We start from the raw sequence: 26,586 nt of genomic DNA, 5'->3' as shown, positions 1-26,586 counted from the left end.
TGGTGACTGATCTCACTGCAGCCTTGCACAGCCTGTCACCTAAAAGTCAGAATCCTTTAAAGGCACAATCTGGGCCTTTATCAGTTCTGGTGCAGCTCTATAGGAGTTAGACACTTTGTCACTGTGAGACACTTCTTCGTCACTTCTTCTTCTTTGACCATCCCTGGTCTTCATGCTCAGTCCTAGCATTAGACGTCCTTGGTGTTGAGGGGATGGAATAGCAGATGGTGGTCCGCCCATCCATTCCCTGCTCAGCAGGTAGGGTGGCAAGCCGTGGGATGCAGACACAGGTCAAGGCCAGGTCACAGAGCCTCAATGGTGGGATGCTTTACCAATGACAAGGTTGTATTGTGAAATATGTACAACTTTTCCTTGGTAGCTGTTTAATTCTGTCAATTACAAGTGTATAGATTTTTACTAGTGGTGTAAATAAATTAAAATAAATATTAGTGGTCATAGTTGGGGAATATTCACAGGTGGAAACGTTCCTTGGGAATATATGGGAATTAACAGAAATATATGCAAATTAATATTAATACCATTAAAATGTAGTTGTTTTTTGTATTGGATATATTTTACCATATCATATGGAGGCAGAAACATAAACCTTTTATCATAAGTAGACATAATTGCAAATGATTAAATCCTTCCAATAGAAAAAAATATATATTTATAGTTACGAATTTAACTTTAAATGTGTTGACTCTTCACATGGGATGATGTCACTGAACAACAAAATATATTGTATTGGTCAGCCTGTTGCATGCTTTGGTGTGTGTGTTCCCAAACAAGCACCAGTTGCGCTCTGAGGCGGCTGATGGTAGGATTTGCAGGATGATGGAGGCAACAGGGGAAAGAACATCAGATCCACAAAGTCCCTTCCACCAGGTGGCTGATGAGATATGTTGGCACGACTGCCATATTGCATCTCCATCGCCAGACTCCCAAAAACCTTGCCCTCATCCAGGCCAAAGTGGCGAAACACGATAGTGACACCATAGGCCTTGTAGATCTCTGCACCAGACAGGATGCTCTAGCCAGCATACTTGAGGTCCAACATGTACTCTGTGGCGTGTATGGGCTTCAAGCAGAGGTCTTCATGCTTTTTGATGTATTTCAGAACTGCAGTTTCCTCTGCTTGGAACAACAGTGAAGTGGACAGGGCAGTACGGATTTCTTCTCTTACATCTGCAAGCAGTCTGAACATCAGACAGGATGTCATTGACTCCCTCAATCCATGCAATGGCTACGGCTATAGGTTTCAGGAGTTTCAGGCTGCTTACCACCCTCTCCCAAAATACATCATCCAGGAGGATTCTCTTGATGGCGCTGTCCATATCGTCAGACTGATATGGCCATTTCTTGGAGAGACTTCCCCTCCAGGAGACTGTCAAACATGATGACAACACCACCCCAACTGGTGTTGCTGGGCAGCTTCAATGTGGTGCTCTTATTCTTCTCACTTTGCTTTGTGCGGTAGATTGCTGCTATAACTTGATGACCCTTCACATACCTAACCATTTCCTTGGCATTCTCGTAGTGTATCCGTTTTTTTCAGTGCCATGATGTCATTGAGGAGCAGATTCAATGCATGAGCAACACAGCCAATAGGTCTGTTGTGAGGGTAGGACTCCTCCACTTTAGACCAAGCAGACTTCATGTTCGCAGCATTGTCTGTCACCAGTGCAAATACCTTCTGTGGTCCAAGGTCATTGATGACTGCCTTCAGCTCATCTGCAATGTAGAGACTGGTGTGTCTCTTATCCCTTGTGTCTGTGCTCTTGTAGAATACTGGTTGAGGGGTGGAGATGATGTAGTTAATTATTCCTTGCCCACGAACATTCGACCACCCATCAGAGATGATTGCAATACAGTCTGCTTTCTCTATGATTTGCTTGACCTTCACTTGAACTCTGTTGAACTCTGCATCCAGAAAATGAGTAGATAAAGCATGTCTGGTTGGAGGGGTGTATGCTGGGCGAAGAACATTCAGAAATGTCTTCCAATACACATTGCCTGTGAGCATCAGAGGTGAACCAGTTGCATACACAGCTCGAGCAGGAAGGACATTCATCAGCATTTCTATGACTACGTTCCTCCATTGAGTCAAAAGAACTTCTGATTCCAGGAGGACCATGAGCTGTTGCTATCGATAAGGTGTCTGATTCATAATTTTCACCTCGAATAGAAGTAGAGGGACTTTTGTCAGAGGTTGATCGTTGCATTCTTCACATATAATTTTGCACAGGTTTTGCAACTGCTTTTCCTTCTACATTAGCTGCACTGAAATTTATCCACACATCAGATAGTGCCCGTGGCATTTTTCTGTAAAGATTAGGGTAAAAAATGGTAAAAAAACAACAAATAAAATTCCATGTACAGATAAATAGTTAAGCAGTTAGATTAAATTCCTCCTTTGTAAGATAAATGTTTTAAAATGATACCTGTATGGAAACAGGTGAATGAACACAAGCAAGCTAAAACAGACATGGTAGCAAAAACTAACTAGCATGAATTGTTACCAAGTTAGAAATGATTTAAACACACTTTGCTGTAGGCTACTATTTACTAGTTAATAACAAACAATCATGTATGTCATATAAAATGTATTCGCCCCACCCAGTATTGTAATCAAAACTTAGAAAGAATGTAGTCCTTGGCTCAGACAGTGTAGTAGTGTGGGCTCAATAGCATCTCAATACTGTCCCAGATCTTGAGAATCAACTGTACATGTGATGGAAGAATGCATTGTGAATGCAGAGGGTTGCAGTTCCATTGAATTGGGGATAGTTTAACCAAAATATGCCACAAGACTTAGAATTGTCTTATGTGTATCCCACAAAAAAGGTTCACTGTTATAAGAAAACATGTTTTTATGAATTTAAGCAAAATTCCCCAAATCCCTGGGCATAACTTCCCATGGAAAATTTACGGAAATTTTCTGGAAAGTTTCCGACCCTTTGCTACCCTGTTCATAGCCTAGTATACTATATAGCAGTAGTAGCAGTAGCTATACTTTATGTGAAGATGTAAACACAGTGTTTTGAGTTGAGAGTGACAGAGACTCAGACAGATGAGATTGCTCTCCAGTGTTCTGTCTCTCTTCTGTCACTCAGCGTTAGCGCGCCACTGTAGGGGAGGATCTGAATTTCACGCTCTGCTGGGGTGCCTAACATGCACAACACTTAAAGACAAGGACGGAAATAGAGACTAGTGAGAGGGAATCATTAGAAGGATGAACATGTGTATTCATAAATTAATAAACAAACTGGGAAATACATGAATGGAAAAAACCAATAGCACATTTGCAAGTGAATATGTAACATAGTAAATGCACACCATTCACCTTTTGTAGTGTAGTTCTATTGAGGCATTCTATAGGCCTAGCCAATTACACTGTGTTGCACTATGGTATCTAATCCGAAATAAATTGTAGGTGGCAGACAAAAACCTTTTGAGATGTAAGTTTCGGAAGTCACTCTCCGTGTACTGCTCCTTCCTGTAAGTTGATTGCAGTGCTCACATGGGCAGGACTTTGAATAATTCATCACTATGCAAAAAAAAAAAACGAAATCTATCTGAAGGGAAAATGAGTGTGGCCCTCTATGCCAAATGAGAGTGAGAGATTGAAGGCGAGAAAAGAGAGAGGAGAGAATGATAGGGGAGCGAAGGAGAGAGAGAGAAAAAAACGCTTTTACATAAAAGTCGGGAAATCACTGCCTTTGAAAAAATAACCATATGTTTCGGTGTGATACGGAATTAGGGCTGTATTCATGAATCTATTCAGGCACAATCAATGCAAGCGCGATTCATAAAAGATGACATAAGTTTGACCTGTGAGCTGGGACTTCTGGGCTGCCCAGTGAGTCTGAGCCGAGTGGAGATGGCCATTTGGACTCTTTGAAGTCCTGATGGCTACCGATGGGACCTGGATCAGACCTTTGCCCCCAGCTGCATTAACCCCCCAAGCCCCAGCTATACTACACCAACACTGAGTCAGCACAACCAGGCCTAAGCCTGCCTCCCTGCTTTTCTGGCTGGCTAGCTCCATGCATAATCTCCACACTGTACAGCTATGGGCTCAGCTCCATTATTCAAACTTCAGGATTTGTTTACAGTGCATTTTATTATGTTCCCATACTATGGGATATCTTGACTTTCGATGGCGTTAATGTTATGGTCTATGCTGGAGTACTTTAAGTCAATTTGCTATGAATTAAGGGGGCGCTGAGCACACTTATCATTCTGTTTACTTCTCAATGTCCCTCTGTGTTTCACTACTGTCTCCCTCTCGGTCTGCTGCGTACTGACCCACAACTATACTGAACAAAAATATAAATGCAACATGCAACAATTTGAACGATTTTACTAAGTTACAGTTCATATAAGGAAATCGATAAATTGAAATAAATAAATTAGGCCCTAATCTATGGATTTCACATGACTGGGCAGGGTTTCAGCCATGGTTGGGCCTGGGAGGGCATAGGACCACCCACTTGGGAGCCAGATCCAGCCAATCAGAATTAGTTTTCCCCCTAAAAGGCTTTAATACGGGCATAAATACTCCTCAGTTTCATCAGATGTCCGGGTGGCTGATCTCAGACGATCCCGCAGGTTAAGGATGTGGAGATCCTGGGCTGGTGTGGTTTCAAGTGGTATGCGGTTGTGACGCTGGTTGGACGTACTGCCAAATTCTCTAAAATGATGTTGGAGGTGGCTTATAGTAGAGAAATTAACAATCAATTATCTGGCAACAGCAGTGGTGGACATTCATGTAGTCAGCATGCCAATTGCACGCTCCTTCAAAACTTGAGACATCTGTGGCATTGTGTTGTGTGAAAGAAATGTACATTTTAGAGTGGCCCAGCACAAGTGCACCTGTGTATTGATCATGCTGTTTAATCAGCTTCTTGATATGCCACACCTGTCAGGTAGATGGATTATCTTGGCAAAGGATAAATGCTCATTAACAAGGATGTAAACACATTTAAGAGAAATAAGCTTTTTGTGCATATGGGAAATGTTATTTGGGATCTTATTTCAGCTCATGAAACATGGAACCAACACTTTACATGTTAACATTTTAATATTTGTTCAGTATAGATCAAAATATTGCGATATGAAGATAGTATGACGCACACACACACATGGCATGACCGCTTTTGCCTGATTGTTTGAGGCAGCTGTTGTGGTGATGAAAAGAGGCGAGTCAGAAAGAGGATTAGCAAGGTTGTGAAAAAGCAGAGAATTATTGACAGAAAAGGGGGATTTAGATTTAGCCTCTGGCCGTCCCAACAAGCTTCTCCACAGACAGACCCTCTTCTATGATGACTCAGTAAGACCCAGTAAGTTCATTTTAGAGTCCCAAATGGCACCCTATTCCATATTTAGTCCACTACTTTTGACTAGGGCTATAGTGCAATAAATATGGTATAGGCTGTAATTTGGGATGCAGATTAGACTGACATTGCACTACTTTGGAAACTCACTGTCTGTCCTTACAGACCCCCTCAACAAGGGGGGGCATTTTCTATAAGGCCTTATCCCATCAGTGAAACTGATGTCAACCATTGGCAAAACTCATCAATTTATTAGCAAAACTCACAATGTGATGGGACAAGATTAGTACTATGATGAACTAATATTATACTGTCAAACAGAGACGAATACTGCATAACTCTACATGGAGAAAATGCTAAAACAAAAATCTCATTCTAAATATATCCAAATATCTGGTGATTAAAATAATTCCAGATTTGTATAAATCTTTGGTGATTAAAATAGGATGACATTAAGAATCCAGTGCACCAGTCCTGTACGTCTATTTTAACTGCAGATGAGAAGAGTCAACAACGCCAAATCAGTGGTTTAATCATATAAAGAATTGTACTGTACCATTTCGATGCGGGTAGAGAAAGCTTGATGGACACTAAGAAAGCTTTGTTGTAGAGTGTATAACATAAAATCCGGGGAGGGGCCAGCTGAGTAGAAGACTGTATCATCTGCATATAAATGGGTGAGAGAGTTTCCTACTACCTGTTGTTGATTTTAAATTGAAAAGAGCGTGGGGCCTAGGATCGAGCCTTGGGGTACTCGCTTGGTGACAGGCAGTGGCTGAGAAAGCAGATGTTCGTACTTCATACACTGCACTTTTTGAGAGGGGTAGTTAGCAAACCAGGCCAAACGCCCCTTGGAGACACCAATACTCCTTATCCGACCCACAAGAATAGAATGGTCTACCGTATCAAAAGCTTTGGCCAAGTCAATAAAAATAGCAGCACAGCATTGCTTAGAATCAAGGGCAATGATGACATTTAGGATCTTTAAGGTTGTAGAGACACATCCATAACCTGGGACGATATCAGATTGCATACCAGAGAGAATACTATAGACATCAAGAAAGCCAGTCCGTTGATTATTGACTATGTTTTCCCAACACTTTTGATAAACAGGGCAAGATATAAATTTGGCTATAACAGTTAGGATCAGCTTGATCTCCCTTTAAATTTAAGGGCACACTGTGGCTGCCTTCTAAGCAATAGGAACCTCCCCAGAGAGGGGAAACAGGTTAAAAAGGTCAGTGATAGGCTCTGTGATAATAGGGGCAGCAACCTTAAAGAAGAAAGAATTTAATACCATGGATTTTTGGGGTCAAGTTTAAGGAGCTCCTTTAGCACCTCAGACTCAGTGACCATCTGCAGGGAGAAACTGTGTAGCGGGGCATGGGGGAAAGAGGGAGGAGCATCACACAGAACCCAAACCGGCTGCGCGCGTGCGCTATCATGCATAAATTGATTTTGTCCCCCACACCAAACTCGATGAGGACACGCAGGTCAAAATATCAAAACAAAGTCTGACCCAATGACAGTAATTTGGGTACAGGTCGAAAAGCATTAAACATGTATGGCAATTTAGCTAGTTAGCTTGCACTTGCTAGCTAATTTGTCCTATTTAGCTAACCTGCTGTTGCTAGCTAATTTGTCCTTTGATATAAACATTGAGTTGTTATTTTATCTGAAATGCACAAGGTCCTCTACTCCGACAATTTATCCACACATAAAACAGTCAACCAAATCGTTTCTAGTCATCTCTCCTCCCAGGCTTTTTCATCTTTGAACTTATATGGTGATTGGCATCTACACTTTCGTAGTATTACCACGACAACCGGCAAAACCGTTTGTCTTTCAATCACCCACGTGGCTATAACCAATGAGGAGATGGCACGTGGGTACCTGCTTCTATAAACCAATGTGGAGATGGGAGAGGCAGGACTTGCAGCGCGATCTGTGTCAGAAATAAGAATGACTTCTATTTTAGCCCTTGTCAACGCAGATGCTCGTTGGCGCGCGTGAGCAGTGTGGGTGCAATAATTGAATAACATATATTCCTAAATTACATACGCGACGCGAGCGGTGTAGTCAGGGTATCAGGGCTAGTCGCATTAGGATGGCTGGGAGATAAGGAAGTGTTAGACAGGCAAGGATGCATGGCTTAGTCAAATAGGAATCCTGACTTAATGAAGTGATGATTAAAGAGCTCAGCCATGTGCTCCTTGTCAGTAAACCACATCATCAACATTAATGGACATGGGCAGCTGTGAGGAGGAGGGTTTATTCTCCAGGTCTTTCACCGTTGTCCAGAACGTCTTGGGGTTCGACCCACAGAAAGAGAGCTGCTCCTTAAAGGAACTAACTGGCCTTCCGGATAGCCTCATTTGCCTGAACGATAGCCAGTCAGCCGGAGTAATTGTGTGCATAGCCTTTCGCCGAATGGTGGAGTAACTCTACCAGATCACAGTCGAACCAGTGGCTGAACCAGTCTTTATGTGGTCATGTTTGTTAATAATACCACTGAAAATATAAAAAATAAGATCCAAGCATCCCCGACAGAGGGGATCAAGCTGATTCTATACCAATTTCCAGTGGCCAGGTCATGAAGGTGCCACTAGTGTTGATCAAAGCCTTGAGTAATGAACCCATTTTTGACACAATTGGCTGGAAAAGCTCAATGCTTCAGGAAGCTTTGTTTCCTCATCACTAACTACAGGGCAAAACAGCTCAAAAGGCAAGACACTCAACCATTAAGGTCAATTTATTTGTTTTTTCCAAAAATCATTATAGTTTAGAATGTTCAAAAAAGTTACAATTGAATCCATAGTTAATTTAAAATTCCAAATAATAAACAGGTAAAACAATAAGTCATCAATTCAAATTAGGCAAACCATATGGTCATCCAAACAAAAACAATCAAAAATGAATCTGAAAAATCTGTCAGTCCATTCAGTCCATCAGGCCACAAAGTGTATGTGTTGGGGGAGGGGAAGGGGTGGGGGTCTGTATTCAGTAATATACTGAATTCAGTTCACATAGTATCATACTGTTGATTAATATAGTAAGTCACTGATAAAATTACAAAAACGGTGTTTAATCAACCAAACTTTACTCAAACCGTTGAAACGACGGAAACTATGACATGAAGCTCAACATCTGTTGAGTCTTACCAATGAGTGCAGCACTGAGTCATCATGTACAGTAGAGAAAGAGTATATTTGTAACGTAAATGCAGGGCTTTGAGTTTTGGTCTGGAGCTGTCAGCCCCCAAACTGGTGTAGCAGACCTCTGAAGGGCATACGTAATTAATTCACACACTCTAATGTGAAATCCATACACTCACTGACAAGTATTAATTTGGCTCCAGGAGGTGTGTGAATGTATGCGTATGGGGGGGGGTTGCAGCTATGAAGCCCATCCCCTTCTAACACCTGTTTGGATGGAAGTTCTGCATCCCAAAAAGCACCCGCTCCCCTATAAGTGCGTCAAAGGTAGTGGCACTATATAGGGAAGAGGGTGCCATTTGGGATGTACACAGTGCCACCTCAGTGCTTAGCCCAGTACAAGTGATGTAATGAAGAGGGCCATAGTGGGAAGGGAAATGAGTCTAGGGGGGCCACAGGATCATAGAAAGAGATATAATTACAGTTTAAAGAGTCACTGGCAATTTAATCAGAATGTCACATTTGTTCTGGGTTTGGATGAAACTGAAACGTACACTTGGACACGAATGCATGCACACATCACTGTTCCGGCAGGTGACGGGTGGACTTTAATCAGGGGGTGAGTGTTCGAGTGCATGGATGTTATTTCCCTGGTGATTCAGGGTATTGTGTGGGTCTGTCATTTCCACATTGTCTTCTCCCAGACATGGTGCATCAGACATCAGGGAGAGGAGTACAGAGGAGGGCAGAGGAGAGGAGAGGAGAGCAGAGGAGGGCAGGGCAGAGGAGGGCAGGGCAGAGGAGAGGAGAGCAGAGAAGAGGCACACTCAAGGAGCACTACTAATAGCCAGCATTGTCACAGCCAGACCCTCCCCATACCCCTGTCACAATCCCCTTCTCCCCCCCACATTTCCTCTCCTTGTATCTAACATTTAATTAAAGTGATTTCCCACTTTTTAGGCCGTTCCTCACACCCTTTGCGTATGCTTTCCTACTGATGGGGAATGTTGTACAGTATTTTATTGCCGTGTCTTCTATTGAATGGCAGTTAGGTAATGGCAGTCTGCTTACTGCTCAAAACTAAAGAAGTCACAGCCTGTAGAAAATGAGTCTGCATCTCAAATGGCACCCTATTCCCTTTATAGGGAACTACTTTTGATCAGAGCCCTGGTTAAACATAGTGCATTAAATATGGAAGGGGAGAGGAGACTACCATAGTCCCTGTGCCCAAGAACACTAAGGTAACCTGCCTAAATGACTACCGACCTATGGCACTCACGTCAATAGCCATGAAATGCTTTGAAAGGCTGGTCATGGCTCACATCAACACCATTATCCCAGAAACCCTAGACCCACTCCAATTTGCATACCGCCCCAACAGATCCACAGATGATGCAATCTCTATTGCACTCCATACTGCCCTTTCACACCTGGACAAAAGGAACAGCTATGTGAGAATGCTATGCTATGTGAGAATGCTATATTGACAACAGCTCAGCGTTGTCTGATCCTCAACACGGGGCCCCTTAGGGGAGCTTGCTCAGTCCCCTCCTGTTCACTCGTGACTGCACGGCCAGGCACGACTCCAACACCGTCATTAAGTTTGCTGATGACACAACAGTGGAAGGGAGGAGGTCAGAGTTTTGACCGTGTGGTTCAAGGACATCAACCTATCCCTCAAGGCAAAGGAGATGATTGTGGACTACAGGAAAAGGAGGACCGAGCACGCCCCCATTCTCATCGACGGGGTTGTAGTGGAGCAGGTTGAGAGCTTCAAGTTCCTTGGCGTCCACATCAACCACAAACATTGTCCAAGCACACCAACTGGCAACTGCTCAGTGTCAGAGGAAGGCCCTAAAAATGGTCAAACACTCCAGCCACCCTAGTCATAGACTGTTCTCTCTGCTACCGCACGGCAGGTCCAAGAGGCTCCTAAATAGCTTCTACCTCCAAGCTATAAGACTCCTGAACTATTTGCATTGCCCCTCCCCCTTTGGAACACTTCTTTGGAACACTTCTGGAACACTTCTGCTACTCTCTGTTATTGTCTATGCATAGTCACCTTAATAACTCTATCTACATGTTCATATTACCTCTTACCTCGATACGGGTGACCCCACACAGTGACTCTGTACCGGTACCCCCTGTATATAGCCCTGCTATTGTTATTTACTGCTGCTCTTTAATCATTTGTCATTCTTATCTGTTAGGTTTTTATGGTGTTTTCTTAAAACTGCATTGTTGGTTAAGGGCTCGTAAGTAAGCATGTCACTGTAAGGTCACCTTTTGTATTTGGCACATGTGACATGAAATTAGATTTTTGTTGTTGATTTGATGACATTTGGGACTGAGAGCAGTTCCTCAAAGAGACTGCAGGACCCCTCAGCCTTATATATTTCAAGGAGCACAAATAGGCTTAAAGTTAAATGCTTGCTCTTATCTTCTCCTTTTGGGGAGGGGAGGCGGATTCCGTGCATGTTCTCTCTTTCATGCTATATCTCACGGCTTTCCAAAGGACCGCGTTTGGGATGAGAACTGAGACAGCGCAGGTTTGATTTTTTTTTTGTGAAACTCATCTTAGCTGAATACGTTACAGTATTGAATGTCTCTCCGACCAAGCATTTCTGGTTTGAGAGTTAAGTCTCTTGTTTTCGTATTCCTTGAGCAGTGTAATTGCCTTAAAACAATTTATTTGTTCTTCTATTTTTTTTTAAATGTTCTCTCAACATTGTTTTTCTCTCTCTCTCCTGTTCTGTTTTTATTAAAGACCTGCCCGCTTGCATGGAGGACAACAGGCTTGGATTTAAGGACTGGCGAGACATTGTGTGGAAGAGGAGACAATAAAGTGGGTGAGTTAATGTATATCTGCTTTATAACTATATATAACTGTCATCATTATTCAGACCAATACACAAGCTCTTTTCGTTGAACTTTGACCTTTCTGACAGAACATTGCATTATAGACGGCAACAACCTTGCTGTAACCCCAGTCATGACACGCATGGACAGGAACACATTGGAGTGTGGGTGTCTGTCAGATCGGACAGAGAGGGAGAGATGGAGGAAGAGAAGAGAGAGGGGGAGGATAATGTAGGATAGAAGAAGTCAGACATGGAGTGGGAAGCAGAGATGGAGATGGAGAGAGGGATGGGAGAGAGACTGGGGGAAAGAGTAAGATTGGGGCTGAATCAGCTATGTGCTCTTTGTGTCTGTCGCCTCAGCAGCTCTCCAGTAGCCATGACTTTTTTCTACACGGTTCAGAACATTTAATGATATTTGGTGGCACACCAGATGTTGGCCCTGAGATTATAAGAGTTTATACTCCAAAGAAGGAAGGAAACGTGTTTGTTAGGAGATAAAAAGTGCTGAACTTGGTTACTCTCTGCCAGCCATATTCAAACCAACTCTGGCCATGCTGCGGAAGATTGAGAAGAGAGAAAATTCTCCATTCTGTGTGTGGTAGTATTGGTGTGTGGAACTTCCGACTCCGTACTGTACGCAGTGCTTGAATTGGGCCAGTACACACAGAGTACCTACACCTCAAATATTATACTGCTTGAGTACTGGCACCTTTTATAGAATAATGGCTTAAAAATATGACGAGCACTGGCACCAAAATAACATTTGTACAGACACCCAAAATGAGCATCTATTTCAGTCCACTTCAAGCACTGTGTGAGTGTCTGAATTGGAATGCATGATACAGCAGTAATCCTATGTGGTTGGTTGTGAGGCTTAAAACAGCTTTTAGGTAGCTAGCTGGAGAGTTTAGTGAGTTCAGAGAGGTAGAGTATGGTAAAGTAGGGACACAGCTGCCATCAGAACATACCTCTGGTTGCATCCCAAATGGCACCATATTCAATTTATATTGTATGACTTTTGAGCAGGGTAGGGCAGACCAAGTAGTGCACTATAAAGGGAATAGGGTGCCATTTGCGACACTGCCAGATTAAACATTAGGCTAGCAACAGGACTCTGCAGGAGAGGAGAGTTACTGCTGGGGAATGTGTAGCTGGTAGATTCTGGTAAAGTGTTAGATGTAGTGCAAATTGTGTTTGGATGCACTTTCCCGAACAAAGTATTGGAGATTTAAAAAAAATGTTCCGAAGAATCTTTAGTCCGAATTTGAGTGATGTTAAAAGTTGGAATATGGGTGACAATTCGGAACAGATAAAGATTTCAGAAAATGATAATATGACTACAATTCAAATGAATTTGGCTAAAGTACAAATATAGAGCCTCACAGTGGAGTGTCACCATACCCATGATACGTAGCGGTCAAACAGGACAATGTTTCCAATCTTTTTTTCCACCATTCATTTTTCACATAGGGATTTTAGAAACCCTTAAAATAAGGGCTGTGTTTTGTGCAGGCTTACCCTGGCATGATGTTTTGATAGCCATGTACAGTTGAAGTCAGAAGTTCACATACATTTTGGTTGGAGTGATTAAATCTAATTTTTCAACCACTCCACAAATTTCTTGTTAACAAACTATAGTTTTGGCAAGTCGGTTAGGACATCTACTTTGTGCATGACACAAGTCATTTTTCCAACAATTGTTTTTCCAGACAGATTATTTAAGTATAATTCACTGTATCACAATTCCAGTGGGTCAGAAGTTTACATACACTAAGTTGACAGTGCCGTTTAACAGCTTGGAAAATTCCAGAAAATGATGTCACAGCTTTAGAAGCTTCTGATTGGCTAACTGACATCATATGAGTCAATCGGAGGTGTACCTGTGGATGTATTTCAAGGCCTACCTTCAAACTCAGTGCCTCTTTGCTTGACATCATGGGAAAATCAAAAGGAATCAGCCAAGGCCTCAAAAAAACAAATTGTAGCCCTCCACAAGTCTGGTTCATCCTTGCGAGCAATTTCCAAATGCCTGAAGGTACCCTGTTCATTTGTACAAACAATAGTATGCAAGTATAAACACCATGGGACCTCCCAGCCGTCATACCGCTCAGGAAGGAGACGTGTTCTGTCTCCTAGAGATGAACGTACTTTGGTGCGAAAAGTGCAAGTCAATCCCAAAACAACAGCAAAGGACATTGTGAAGATGCTGGAGGAAACAGGTACAAAAGTATCTATATCCAGAGTAAAACGAGTCCTATATCGACATAACCTGAAAGGCCGCTCAGCAAGGAAGAAGCCACTGCTCCAAAACCGGCATAAAAAAGCCAGACTACAGTTTTGAAATGCACATGGGGATAAAGATCGTACTTTTTGGAGAAATGTCCTCTGGTCTGATGAAACAAAAATAGAACTGTTTGGCCATAGTGACCATCGTTATGTTTGGAGGAAAAAGGGGTAGGCTTGCAAGCCGAAGGACACCATCTCAACCGTGAAGCATGGGGGTGGCAGCATCATGTTGTGGGGGTGCTTTGTTGCAGGAGAGACTGGTGTATTTCACAAAATAGGTGGCATCATGAGGCAGGAAGATTATGTGGATATATTGGAGCAACATCTCAAGACATCAGTCAGGAAGTTAAGGCTTAGTCACAAATGGGTCTTCCAAATGAACAATGACCCCAAGCATACTTGAAAAGTTGTGGCAAAATGGCTTAAGGAAAACAAAGTCAAGGTATTGGAGTGGCCATCACAAAGCCCTGACCTCAATCCCATAGAACATTTGTGGGTAGAACTGAAAAGTGTGTGCGAGCAAGGAGGCCTACAAACCTGACTCAGTTACATCCGCTCTGTCAGGAGGAATGGGCCGAAATTCACACAACTTATTGTGGGATTCTTGTGGAATTCTACCCGAAACACTTGACCCAGGTTAAACAATTTAAAGGCAATGCTACCAAATACTAATTGAATGTACGTAAACTTATGACCCACTGGGAATGTGATGAAAGAAATAAAAGCTGAAATAAATCATTCTCTCTACTATTATTCTGACATTTCACATTCTTAAAATAAAGTGATGATCCTAACTGACCTAAGACAGGGAATTGTTACTAGGGTTAAATGTCAGGAATTGTGAAAAACGGAGTTTAAATGTATTTGGCTCTCGGACAATTTCTCTTGGACAAGGTGACTTTTATCACCGTATTGATGGTGCCAGGTTTCCTCCAGACGTGACACTTGGCATTCAGGCCAAATAATTCAGTCTTGGATTCATCAGTCCAGAGAATCTTGTTTCTCATGGTCTGAGAGTCCTTTAGGTGCCTTTTGGCAAACTACAAGCAGGCTGTCATGTGCCTTTTACTGAGGAGTGGATTCCGTCTGGCCACTATACCATAAAGGCCTGATTTGTTGAAGTGCTGCAGAGAGGGTTTTCCTTCTGGAATGTTCTCCCATCTCCACAGAGGAACTCTGGAGCACAGTCAGAGTGACCATCGGGTTCTTGGTCACCTCACTGACCAAGGCTCTTCTCCCCCAATTGCTCAGTTTGGCCGAGCAGCCAGCTCTAGGAAAAGTCTTGATGCTTCAATTTAAGATTAATTTAGCAACTATGTTCTTGGGGACCTTCAACACATTTTTGGGACGCTTCCATAGATCTGTGCTTTGACACAATCCTGTCTTGGAGCTCTACGGACAATTCCTTATGGCTTGGTTTTTACTCTGACATGCTCTGTCAACTGTGGGACCTTATATAGACAGGTGTGTGCCTTTCCAAATAATGTCCAATCAATTGATTTACCACAGGTGGACTCTAATCAAGTTGTAGAAACTTCTCAAGGATGATACATGGAAAAAGGATGCACCTCTGCTCAATTTCGAGTGTCATAGCAAAGGGTCTGAATTCTTATATAAATAAGGTATTTCTGTTTTTTATTTTGAATAGATTTGCAAACATTTCAAAAAATCACTTTGTCATTCTGGAGTATTGTGTAGATTGATGAGGGAAAAATTAGTTTAATACATTTTAGAACAAGGCTGTAATGTAACAAAATGTGGAAAAAGTCAGGGGGTCTGAACTTTCCAAATGCACTGTACATTGCTTGTTTTGTTAGGCAAACTATTCGAGTTTTAGTAACCATGAATTGGTGGAGTGATTTCTGCATATCACTCCTTTAAAAGTGATATGTTCCACTGCATTAAGAACGTGAACACGTTAGTAGTCTAGGTAATTACTGTGAGTGGAGGACATAAACTCCCTGTGGCAAGTCATGTAGCCCTACATCTTGCCCTACTCCAGCGTGTGTGTGTGTGTGTGTGTGTGTGTGTGTGCGTGTGTGTGTGCCTGTGCCTGCCTGCCTGCTTGTCTGGATCCTAGTGCCATAACTGACGATGAGCTATCCAAATAGATCAGATCAGGTTAGGTTAACTTCAATCAGACCCCCTCTCACCTGTAGAGGTGGAAGGAAAGAACTAGTGGGGGATTAACAACTCACGTCCTGTTGTAAATCAATGGAGAAGATCCAAGCCTGTGCTCTCCAAATTCAACAAAGGAATGTGCTTTGTCTCAATAGACCTTTTCCCTCTGAAACTCTAACACGTTCAAAAGCAAATTCTGGAACAATATATCTAACATAGAATGTGGGGAATGGTTAGAGGTGATCTATAGAACACTAATGTAATTTTGTTTGTAATTCTCATTAAATGCATAAAGGAAATACTGTAACTTAGAAAGTATACTCGCTACAATAATGAAGTTTCCATACAATGCGTTGTGCATGTAATATGAAAAATGGTTCAATTGTTTTTGAGAGGGATGTGAGGGATGTGAGGGATGTGAGGGATGTGATTTGAGAAGTTATAATAGGTAATTATTTTCCATGACTTTGCACAGTGAGTAATCACCGCCCCTGAGTGAGGTCAGGGAGCGTGCCAGCCTGCCATTCCCTACAATTCTCTCTTTGCTGAAGCCATGAGTACACATTTCAGGACCCAACAGCTCGTAGATCAGATTTTCTTCAGGTGTCCAGGAGGAACAAGAGAAGAATGATTTAGAAGAGGAGGAGGTATCTGAAGAAGAAGAAGGGGAAGAATACAGCCCAAAGAACAATGCCTCATCTTCAGATTAAGAAGAAATCCCCCAAGCTGAAAGATAAATTTTTGTCAAAGAACAGCAAAATAACAAGGTCCTTGTCACCACATGACATCCCAGGGAAGGATGGCAGCACAAAATGTCATAAGGATGACCCCAGGGCCCACAAGTTGCCCATGCTCAGGACATCGCCTCAACATTCTACATGTTCATCACACCAGCCATTGAAAAAAATCATCCACGAGATGAAAAATATGCAGGGTTTACGTAAATATGGAGACAATTGGAAAAGGATGGATGAGATTGACCTGCGTGCCTACATAGGGCTGCTATTCTTAGCAGGTGTGTATAGGTCCCGAGTTGAGGCTACATGTAGACTCTGGGATGCAGAGAGTGGAAGGGCGATTTCCGTGCCACGATGCCATTGAAAGTCTTTCACACTTTCTCAAGAATGCTACGATTTGATAACCGTGAGTCAAGACCTGTAAGACATGTGAGATACAAACTGGCAGCCATAAGTGAGGTCGGGGAGAAGTGGGTGGAGCGTCTGCCATACCTCTACAACCTGGGGCCTGAGGTAACAGTGGATGAGCAACTGGTTCCATTCAGAGGTACATTTTTATTTTCATATCTGTAATGTAAGTGATTTTCACTGTTAATTGTATGATATATTACTGTAATATCATTGATATGTAATTGTTTTTGTGACACTGATAATAATTACTGATAGTAATCTCTTTTGTCAAAAGGTTGCTGTCCTTCCTCTGTAATATGTGCCCAGCAAGCCAGCAAAGTATGTCATCAAGATATGGGTGGCCTGTGATGCACAATCCAGTTACAATTGGAAGATGCAAGTCTACACAGGGAAGCTGACCAGTGGAGGCCCGGAGAAGAACCAGGGGATGCGGGTTGTGCTTGATGTGACAGATGGACTGAGGCGGCACAATGTCACGTGTAACAATTTCTTCACCTCTTATGAACTCAGCCAGCAGCTCCTGAAGAGGAAGATAACCATGGTTGGCACAGTTAGAAAGAACAAGCCTGAGCTCCCCACTGCACTCCTCAACAAGGGGGAGAGGCCTTCTCATCAAAGTTTGCCTTCACCCCCACTACCACTCTGGTTTCTTACCTCCCAAAGAGGAATAAGAATGTGGTCCTCCTGAGCACACTGCACAAAAAGGCTGAGATCAGTGATTGTGAGGGCAGGAAGCCAGCCATCATTCTGGACTACAACCACAACAAAGGAGGCATGGACAACCTGGACAAGGTGATTGGAACTTACAGCTGCAGAAGGACGACAGCCCGCTGGCCCCTGGGCATCTTCCATAACATCATTGATGTGTCCTCATACAATGTCTTCATGATATGGAACAAGAGCAACCCTACCTGGATGCCTGATAAGCGGAACAAGAGGAAGGTGTTCCTGGAGCAGCTGGGAAAGGCACTTGTAACTCCACACATTCAAAGAAGGGAGTGCCTCCCCCGCACTGCAGCCTCTGCAGCGCTTGTGAAAGCTGAACAGGGGGCTGAATTGTGTCCTGTTCCACCTTATGCTGCTACTGGGGTAGGCAAGTGGAGGAGATGCCAATTCTGCCCCCCAAAGTAGGACTGTAAAACAAATACTATGTGCTGCACATGTGAGAAATACATCTGCAAAGTCCATGCACACACACTTGCATACTGTCCTACATGTGCCAATTGGAGTTGATTAATCTATGTTCTTCATGTTTTTGTTTTGTATCTATTATCTTATTTTATTATTATTTATTGTTGTTGTTTATACACCTTGTGGGTGGGGGCAGTGGTTAAAAAAATGGGAGAAGACTAGTATTTTGTAGTTGAATTCCTAATTGTACAGTATATAAGAATATATCACTATGTTGCCAAAAAAGTTTCCCTTCAATAAAATGCATTCAAAACTACTTTCTGCACATTTCTGCTATTTTCTTAGGCTATACAAGTGATATTTCCTGCTAAAAAAATATGTTTACACCAATGCAGTACCTTAAACAATAATAATAATAAACCTCTACTTTAGTAAAGAAAACAATTATGACAGGTGTGTTGTAATAAAAATGAGTGGTGTCCACTGATTAAATGCAGTCTTTCTGCATTGTGAAGAGGGAAAACCCAGATATTCACAAAGTTTGTGATGAATGACAGGTTGTTCCTTCATGCAAAATAGATTTGAGGTTTAAAATTAAATTAAGCTGCTTTATTTTAGGGGTTTAGTGAAGGCGGGTAATTTTTTACCCTTAAGACAAGGAGAATATACAGAATGTTAAGACTACACAAGGGTTAAGTAGCACCATCCTGTTGCTCTGCTCAAACCATCGTATTATGCTACTCTCATCACCCCACTGGGGAACCATCGATACGGCTGGGAAGCCTATCTTCAAAGAAGCATCTTCAAGAGCGAATGGAAGGGAAATCAATTCTGTAGTTCTGTTCAGGACTGCACGACAAGTCACCAGATACCGGGCAACTACGAAGAAGGACAACAGTAGAAGAGTTGTTGAAACCATTTCATTGTAATTTCAAAGACGTCGGATTGCCTCCAGGTATCCTTCAATATAAAAAACAATCACTCCCTTAGGCAAACCACAGTATTAGATTTGTGTCAACCAGGAAATGGCGGAGCGATTTCTTCATAGTGCATCTTTAATGAATGCATCAAGGGCAGCTTCTGGATGCTCCTCCTTACACACATTAGACTAACTTTAAAAAAATACTCATATTTAACCTGTATTTAACTAGGCAAGTCAGTTAAGAACAAATTATTATTTACAATGACAGCCTAGAAACATTGGGTTAACTGCCTTGTTCAGGGGCTGAACGACAGATTTTTACCTTGTCAGCTCAGGGATTCGATCAAGCAACCTTTCGGTTACTGGCCCCACGCTCTAACCACTAGGCTACCTGCCACCTAAACTTCAACATTGGAATCAAAACATTTTGTATGATCTCTTATACTGTACACTCTTTTAGGCCCAGCCTTTGGAACTTATATTATGGTCACTATATCAAATGGGTGTGGATACAGCTTTTAGAACGAAGTTCTGCGGCGTTAGTAAAAGTTTGATCAATACACGTGGGTGATATAGGTCCTGTACTGTTTGTAAATACCCTGGTAGGTTGATTGATAAAATGAATCAGATTACAGGCACTGGTTACAGTAAGAAGCTTCCTCTCGAGGGGAAGCTTTGGGCCCTGGACAAAAGCAGTACAGTATCTAGGGAATAGGATGCCATTTGGGACACAGAAGTAGTCTATAGGCCTCTAGGCCAGTTGTACACACATTACTACATGCCTTACTACTAGCTACTTGTTCAGTATCAATGACAAACAGCATGTCAGAAAAGCTGTTCTGAGATAAGCATGACGGGTGATCGACCATATCTCCAGCACATGGTTACTGGTGTGTGTAATGTCCAGCTGGCTGTCCAATCACTGACCCCAGTCTCTCCTCTCCTCTAATCTCTGTTCTTCCCCAACCCCAGTCATCTGCTCTGCTCTGTCTGTTCTGGGCTGTGTCCTAAATGGCACCGTGTTCGCTATATAGTACACTACTTCAAAAGTAGTGCACTAAATATAAAATAGGGTGCTATTTTGGGATGCTGCCCTGCTGTGCTCCCAATTGCCAAGCAACCAAGATTTGCTCCATCAGATCACGCATAATTACGGTCCACTACCTAATCTGTACCAACACACTTGGCAGCTGCCGTTTGATGTCGCAGCGCAGTGTTTAACACAGAACCACATCAAGATCTCCTCAGAAGGATACCTGTGTTATTGTGTTCCGCTCTCTCTTTCTCTGTCTCGCAAACTTGTTCTCTATCTCTCAAACTAGTTCCCTCCCTACCTCCCTCCAAATCTCTGATACACTCTATTGTCTTACAGTCTGTTTTCCGGAGCATTACCACTTCTCAAATGGCCCTTTACCACAAGTCAGCATGATGATACTTTTTCAAATGGGAAAGCTGTACAGGCTGCAAAGCCAGTGATGCGACTGAACTTTAACATTCATCCAAAGACTGTTATATTTCTAATTAATTAACTAACCATGTTTAATTGTTACCCAATTCAAATAATCATGTAACAATTAACTCAATAGTACCTGGGGCACCACGAGAGTGGTTCTTTAAAGAGTCACCATCTCCTGAACTAAACTCAAAGGTCTTTACCTATCACATCTATAAACAGTAAACGTATTAATCATAACTTTGTATCATATCAACATTCTGAACAGTCCTAACCTCCTTGCATCTGCAAAAACCCGATTTTATTTACTAGCTAATTAAATGGGAACACAGGATAAACACACAGAGTGTCTGCACCGGTTATTGACGGGAGACGTAATACGTTGAAAACAGGTCCCTAGAGAAATGGCAACAACATGGATGCTTGTTAAATAAGAGATGGAGAGAGAGAGAAAGAGAGAGACACAACATTGCCACATTCAGAAACTACTCCCACCTACAACAACCATATACTTTGCACATGAACCGCTGCCCGCTTTGAGCAGAAATCATGAATGTATTTACGTGAAATGCCTGGGATCTCTCGGTGAACGGGGCAGCCTTGGAAAAGGGGTTGGGCCTTTTCGTGGCACGCTCGTAAGGCTCTGATTGTCCGAAATGGTTCCAACAACTCTTCTATTGTTGTCCTTCTTCGTAGTTGCCCGGTATCTGGTGACTTGTCGTGCAGTCCTGAACAGAACTACAAAATTGATTTCCCTTCCATTCGCTCTTGAAGATGCTTCTTTGAAGTTAGGCTTGCCAGCCGTATCGATGATTCCCCAGTGGGGTGATGAGAGTAGCGTAATATGATGGTTTGAGCAGAGCAACAGGATGGTGCTACTTAACCCTTGTGTAGTCTTAACATTCTGTATATTCTCCTTGTTTTAAGGGTAAAAAATGACCCGCCTTCACTAAACCCCTAAAATAAAGCAGCTTAATTGAATTTTAAACCCCAAATCTATTTTGCATGAAGAAAGAACCTGTCATTCATCACAATGCATTAATTCATCTGGGTTTTCCTTCTTCACAATGCAGAAAGACTGCATTTAATCAGTTGACACCACTCATTTTTATTACAACACACCTGTCATAATTGTTTTCTTTACTAATGTAGAGGTTTATTATTATTATTGCTAAAGGTACTGCATAGGTGTAAACATACATTTCTTTAGTAAGACATAGCACTTGTATAGCCTAAGAAAATAGCAGAAATGTGCAGAAAGTAGTTTTGAATGCAGTCTTGAACTTTTTTGGCAACATAGTGATATATTCTTATATACTGTAAAATTAGGAATTCAACTACAAAATTCTAGTCTTCTCCAATTTTTTAGCCACTGCTCCCACCCACAAGGTGTATAAACAACAACAATAAATAAGAATAAAATAAGATAATAGATACAAAACAAAAACATGAAGAACATAAATCAATCAACTCTAATTAGCACATGTAGGACAGTATGCAAGTGTGTGTGCGTGGACTTTGCAGATGTATCCCTCACATGATCAGCACATAGTATTTGTTTTATAGTCCTTCTTTGGGGGGCAGAATTGGCATCTCCTCCACCTGCCTGCCCCAGCTGCAGCCTCGGGTGGATCAGGACACAATTCAGCCACCTGTTCAGCTTTCACAAGCGCTGCAGAGGCTGCAGTGTGGGGGAGGCACTCCCTTCTTTGAATGTGTGGGGTTACAAGTACCTTTCCCAGCTGCTCCAGGAAAACCCTCCTCTTGTTCCGCTTATCAGGCATCCAGGTAGGGTTGCTCTTGTTCCATATCATGAAGGCATTGTATGAGGACACATCAATGATGTTATGGAAGATGCCCAGGGGCCAGCGGGCTGTTGTGGTTGTAGTCCATAATGATAGTTGGCTTCCTGTCATCACAATCACTGATCTCAGCCTTTTTGTGCAGTGTGCTCAGGAGGACCACATTCTTATTCCTCTTTGGGAGGTAAGAAACCAGAGTGGTAGTGGGGGTGAAGGCAAACTTTGATGAGAAGGCCTCTCTCCCCCTTGTTGAGGAGTGCAGTGGGGAGCTCAGGCTTGTTCTTTCTAACTGTGCCAACCATGGTGATCTTCCTCTTCAGGAGCTGCTGGCTGAGTTCATAAGAGGTGAAGAAATTGTTACACGTGACATTGTGCCCCCACAGTCCATCTGTCACATCAAGCACAACCCGCATCCCCTGGTTCTTCTCCGGGCCTCCACTGGTCGGCATCTCTATGTAGACTTGCATCTTCCAAGCGTAGCTGAATTGTACATCACAGGCCACCCATATCTTGATGACATACTTTGCTGGCTTGCTGGGCACATATTACTGGAAAGGACAGCGACCTTTTGACAAAAGAGATTACTATAAGTAATTATTATCAGTGTCACAAAAAACAATTACATTTCAACGATATTACAGTAATACATAATGCAATTAACAGTGAAAATCACTTACATTACATATATGAAAATAAAAATGTACCTCTGAATGGAACCAGTTGCTCATCCACTGTTACCTCAGGCCCCAGGTTGTAGAGGTATGGCAGATGCTCCACCCAGTTTGTATCTTCTCCCAGACCTCACTTATGGCTGCCAGTTGGTATCTCACGTCTTACAGGTCTTGACTCACGGGTTATCAAATTGTAGCATTCTTGAGAAAGTGTGAAAGACTTTCAATGGCATCGTGGCATCTTATTTTTCACTGTGCTCCTCACTGTTTGTCATGTGCAACCGTTTAATATATCAGCTTAACAATGTTATCGTCACTGGCCAGTGATGCTCTCTCTCTCCGCAACTTTCAACCGACAGTTAATTTGGCCTAGTTCTATTTTACATTCAGCAATTAGCTTTGAGAAAGCCTGCTTCTCTCCACGAAAGCATATTAGATCTAGTATATGTGTATATGTTTGTGTTTACATATATATATATATTTATACATTCAAAGTTTGTAAGTTTACATAAACTTAGGTTGGAGTCATTAAAACTCATTTTTCAACCACTCCACAAATGTTGTGTTAACTGACTATAGTTTTGGCAAGACGGACATCTACTTTGTGCATGACACAAGTAATTCTTCCAACTTCACTGTTGGGATGGTGTTCTTCGGCTTGCAAGCCTCCCCCTTTTTCCTCCAAACATAACAATGGTCAGCCAGGGAATCCCCAGCACCACTGGAAACAGGTGAATCAATAAGGAACAGACTAATCCGCTCCCCATGATCCCCCTGCGTTACCATGTCCAGTGGAACCGTGGCCTCCCTGACCAGCCCTGACCCTAACGGGCGGCTATCTAGGGAGTGCACGGGGAAGGGTTGATCTATTGGCACCAGCAGAATCCCTAACCTAAGAACAAGTCCGTGATCCATAAAGTTCCCAGCTGTGCCTGAATCGACTTGCGCCTTATGCTGGAGAGAGGGAGAAAACACAGGGAAAGAGATGAGTAAAAACATGTTACCAACAGGGAGCTCTGGGTGAGTCTGGTGCTGACTCACCTGGGGTGACCGGGAAGTGCAATGCCTGCCCTCTCGACTCCCAGACGAGCTCCTCCAGCACCGATCGGCAGTGTGTCCTCTCCGACAACAGCTGGTGCAGGAGGAGCCTCCTCCTCCGGTTCCCCTCGATGCAGGCCCCTCTAACTCCATAGGTGTTGGAGCGGGAGGGCCGGGAGGTGGAACTAACAGGACTCGGTCCGGACGCCCGCGGGCAGCAAGCAAGTTGTCCAGTCGTATCGACATGTTTATGAGCTCGTCGAGGGAGAGGGTGGTCCCCTGCAGGAAGGTGAGGTGCCCAAGGTCCCTCCACCCCTCTGGACATCTTAGGGGTCCCCGGCGTACACAGTACGTTCCATTCTGGACGCCGGGCGAGGGGCCTACAGTACCTCGTGGACTGGGAGGGGTACGGTCCGGTTTGGAGGAGAGGTGCTGGGTACCGGTGGAGGACATCTTGGATACATCACTGCTGAGGGATTTCCATCGCCTCCATCCACATTGCCCTGCGCCTCGATCTCCGGGTCGCCCTCGAGGCCGGTGTCGGCGCGCTGCAGGAGCCTCGCGTCAGCGGTGAGGGTACTGTCACGACTTCAAATCAAATGTATTTATATAGCCCTTCGTACATCAGCTGATATCTCAAATTGCTGTACAGAAACCCAGCCTAAAACCCAAAACAGCAAGCAATGCAGGTGTAGAAGCACGGTGGCTAGGAAAAACTCCCTAGAAAGGCCAAATCCTAGGAAGAAACCTAAAGAGGAACCAGGCTATGAGGGGTGGCCAGATTATAACAGAAGATGGCCAAGATGGACTGTGGACAGCAAGGAGTCATCTTGTCAGGTAGTCGTGAGGCATGGTCCTAGGGCTCAGGTCCTCCGAGAGAGAGAAAGAAAGAGAGAAAGAGAGAATTAGAGAGAGCATACTTACATTCACACAGGACACAGGATAGGACAGGAGAAGTACTCCAGATATAACAAACTAACCCTAGCCCCCCAACACATAAACTACTGCACCATAAATACTGGAGGCTGAGACAGGAGGGGTCAGGAGACACTGTGGCCCCATCCGAGGACACCCCCGGACAGGGCCAAACAGGAAGGATATAACCCCACCCACTTTGCCAAAGCACAGCCCCCACACCACTAGAGGGATATCTTCAACCACCAACTTACCATCCTGAGACAAGGCCAAGTATAGCCCACAAAAATCTCCGCCACGGCACAACCCAAGGGGGGAGCCAACCCAGACAGGAAGATCACATCAGTGCCTCAACCCACCCAAGTGACGCACCCCTCCTAGGGACGGTATGAAAGAGCCCTAGTAAGCCAGTGACTCAGCCCCTGTAATAGGGTTAGAGGCAGAGAATCCCAGTGGAAAGAAGGGAACTGGCCAGGCAGAGACAGCAAGGGCGGTTCGTTGCTCCAGAGCCTTTCCGTTCACCTTCACACTCCTGGGCCAGACTACACTCAATCATATGATCCACTGAAGAGATGAGACTTAAAGGTTGAGACCGAGTTTGCGTCTCTCACATGGGTAGGCAGACCATTCCATAAAAATGGAGCTCTATAGGAGAAAGCCCTGCCTCCAGCTGTTTGCTTAGAAATTCTAGGGACAATTAGGAGGCATGCGTCTTGTGACCGTAGAGTACGTGTAGGTATGTACGGCAGGACCAAATCTGAGAGATATGTAGGAGCAAGCCCATGTAATGCTTTGTAGGTTAGCAGTAAAACCTTGAAATCAGCCCTTGCCTTGACAGGAAGCCAGTGTAGGGACGCTAGCACTGGAGTAATATGATCAATTTTTTTGGTTCTAGTCAGGATTCTAGCAGCCGTATTTAGCACTAACTGAAGTTTATTTAGTGCTTTATCCGGGTAGCCGGAAAGTAGAGCATTGCAGTAGTCTAATGAAGTGACAAAAGCATGGATACATTTTTCTGCATCATTTTTGGACAGAAAGTTTCTGAAATTTGCAATGTTACGTAGATGGAAAAAAGACTTCCACCGAAGGTGGCTCCTCTTCCTGTTCGTGCGGCGCGCGGCGGTCGTTGTCACCGCTCTACTAGCTGCCACCGATCCCCTTTTCCTTTTCTGTTGGTTTTGTCTCTATTGGTTTCACCTGTTTTTCGTTTGGGGTTTGTTTCAGGGCTATTTAAGCCTTCTATTCCCGCCTGCTTTTGTGCGGGCTTGTTCTTTGTTCTGTTTGTGGATGGTTGTGTTGTGTTGGGTTATTTTTTGGACTGTTTGGTGTCCTGTTTTGGGTCGGTCATTATTGTCGCCTGTTGTTGTTGGCGTGACCTTACCTTACCGGAATAAATACGTTTTTCCCTAAACCTCTGCTCTCTGCGCCTGACTCCGCACCCACCACTCCTAGCTACGTGACACCATGTGCACTTTCAAACCGTTGTCTGGATTTTTTTATGGCCATTTTGGAGCTGTGGCTTCTTCCTTGCTGAGCAGCCATTCAGGTTATGTCGATATAGGACTTGTTTTGTATATACTTGCGTACTATTGTTTGTACAGATGAACATGGTACCTTCATGCATTTGGAAATTGCTCCCAAGGATGAACCAGACTTGTGGAGGTCTACAATTATTTTTATCTGGTCTTGGCTGATTTCTTTTGATTTTCCCATGATGTCAAGCAAAGAGGCATTGGGTTTGAAG

At 43.3% G+C, this 26,586-nt stretch overlaps 1 protein-coding gene across 2 annotated transcripts in view; it reads left to right on the top strand.

Moving 5' to 3' along the window:
* The window catches only part of dlgap1b (discs, large (Drosophila) homolog-associated protein 1b), a 282,510-nt gene that overhangs the window by 71,564 nt on the left and 184,360 nt on the right, over nucleotides 1–26,586 (top strand). For both annotated transcript variants that reach the window (XR_010452040.1, XM_064941878.1), the window contains exon 2: nucleotides 11,262–11,343. The gene's annotated coding sequence lies outside the window, so the exon portion shown is untranslated. The remainder of the gene's footprint in view (nucleotides 1–11,261; nucleotides 11,344–26,586) is intronic.

Source organism: Oncorhynchus masou, chromosome 28, assembly GCF_036934945.1.
Source record: "Oncorhynchus masou masou isolate Uvic2021 chromosome 28, UVic_Omas_1.1, whole genome shotgun sequence".
NCBI classification, from domain to species: Eukaryota; Metazoa; Chordata; class Actinopteri; order Salmoniformes; family Salmonidae; genus Oncorhynchus; species Oncorhynchus masou.
The sequence above is the reverse complement of the archived record's forward strand: the minus strand, read 5'-3'. Positions and strand labels throughout refer to the sequence as shown.